The sequence below is a fragment of the Colobus angolensis genome, unplaced genomic scaffold, assembly GCF_000951035.1.
Source record: "Colobus angolensis palliatus isolate OR3802 unplaced genomic scaffold, Cang.pa_1.0 Scaffold312, whole genome shotgun sequence".
Lineage (NCBI taxonomy): Eukaryota > Metazoa > Chordata > Mammalia > Primates > Cercopithecidae > Colobus > Colobus angolensis.
Genome location: NW_012116400.1, coordinates 63192 through 65688, shown reverse-complemented (window position 1 = coordinate 65688; position 2497 = coordinate 63192).

Below are 2497 nucleotides of genomic sequence, written 5' to 3'. Positions count from 1 at the left end.
AGATCTGGCCACTGCACTCCAGCCCAGGTGACAGAGCGAGACTCCGTCTCAAAAAAAAAAAAAGAAAAAGAAAATCAGAGTGAAGCTTTCTGCGCAACTCTTTTGTGATGTTTGTATTCATCTCATAGAGTTCAATCATTCTTTGGATTGAGCAGTTTGAAATCACCGTTTCTGTGGAATCTGAGAAAGGACCTTAGGAAACTTTAATATCCTGAAAAAGAAGTAACTTCAGTGTGAAACCAGAAAGAAGCTTTCTGTGAAACTGCTCTGTGTCACTTGAATTCCACTCACAGAGTTAAGCTTCTCTTTTCATTGAGCTGTACCATAACATTGTTTTGTTTAGTCTGTGAAGGGATATTCTGGAGGGCTTTGAAGCTTATGGTGAGAAAGAAAACGTCTTCAGAAAGAAACTGGAGAGAAGCTTTCTAAGGAACTGTTTTGTGACGTGTGCATTCCACTCACAGAAATGTACCTTTCTTCCCCTGGAGGATACTGGAATTCCTTTTGGAGAAAAAGCTACCAAGAGATATTTGGGAGCATAGCTATGACTATGTTGAAAAAGGAAATATCCTCAGACAAAAACTGGAAAGAAGATTTCTGTGAAACTGTTTTGTGTTAGATATGTTTATTCCTCTTGCATAGTTAAAACTTTAATTATATTACGCAGTTGGGAGATTCCGTCATGCACAGATCCACGAAGGGACTTTTGGGAGCACATTCAGGACTACTGTGAAAGAAGAGATACCTTCAGATAAAAACTGGATGGAGTCGTTCTGTGAAACTACTTTGTGATGTATGCATTCCACTCAGGAAGTTATATCTCTTTTCTCACAAGGCAGTGTTTGAACACTCTTCCTGTGAAACCGAAAATGTGATATTTCGGAACACATTGAGGACTATGGCGAATAGTGAATTATACTGAAATAAAACCGAGGAAGAAGCGTTCCGAAAATCAGCTCTCTGATATGGGCATTCAGCTCACAGAGTTAATGCTTACTCTATGTTGCCCAGTTTCGAAACTTTGTCTTTGTAGAATCTGTGAAGGGATATTAATGACGCCCGGAGGCTTGTGGTCAGTGAGGAAATGTGTTCCCATGAAACCTGCAGAGAAACGTTCTGAGCAACTGCTTTGCAATGTGTGTATTCACCTCATAGAGTTAAATCATTCTTTGGATTGAGCAGCTTGAAATCAATGTTTTTGTGCCGTCTGAGGCAGGACACTTTGAGTATGGAGAAAGAAATATCCTCAGGTAAATCCTTTGAGTATGGAGAAAGAAATATCCTCAGGTAAAATCCAGAAGGAAGCTTTCTGTGAAACTGCTCTGTGTCGTCTTAATTCCTCTCACTCAGATAATCCTCTCTTTTCATTGAGCAGTTTTCTAGCCCTGTGTATGTCTAGCATGTGATGGGATATGCGGGAGCACTTTGAAGCTAGCGGTGGAAAAGGAAATATGTTCAGCCCGAAACTGGAGAGAAGCTTTCCGAGGAACTGCTTTGTGAAGTGTGCATTCCAGTCACAGTGTTATACCTCTCTTCTCATACAGCGTTGGGGAAACCCTTTTGGAGAAATAGGTACCAAGTGATATTCGGGAGCATGCTGACACCGATGGTGAAAAGCCACAGAAAAAAACTGGAAAGCAGCGTTCTAGGAAACTACTCGGTGATATGTGTAATCATCTCACATAGATAAAGCTTTCTTTACATTACGCAGCTTGGAAAATGTCATGGAAGATCCACAAAGGGAACTTCGGGAGCACATTCTGGACTATGGTGAAAACGGAAATATCTTCAGATAAAATGTGGAAAGTAGCTTTCTGTGAATCTGCTTATTGCTATGTTTATTCATCTCTCATAGATGAAGCTTCCTTTACATTACGCAGCCTGGAAACTCCCTCATGGATGGATCCGCGAAGGGATATTTGGGATCACATTTGGGTCTATAGTGAAAGAGGAAATATTGTCAGATAAAAACTGGAGAGAAGCTTTCTGAGAAACTGCTTGGTGATGTGTGCATTCCACTCAGGGGTTTGTAACTTTCTTCTGATAAGGAACAGTTTGAATACTGTTACTGTAAAACCAAAAGAGTGATATTCGGAACACATTGAAGACTATGGCAAAAAGTGGAATGTCATCCAATAAAAAACAGAAAGAAGCACTCGAAAAAGCTGCTGTTCCACATTTTAATTCTATTCAGAGGGTTAAAGTTCACTCTACATTTCCCAGTTTGAAAGTCCGTCTTTCAGGGTTCTGCAAAGCGGTAGTAAGTGGCGACCGGAGGCCTGTGTGAGGCAAGGAAATGTCTTCCATTGAAAAATTGGAGAGAAGCCTTCTGCGCACCTCTTTTGTGATGTTTGTATTCATCTCATAGAGTTAAATCATTCCTTGGATTAAGCAGCTTGAAATCACCGTTTCTGTGGAATCTGAGAAAGGACATTTGGAAACGCTCTTTAGAATATCCTGAAAAAGAAATAACTTCAGAGAGAAACCAGAAGGAAGC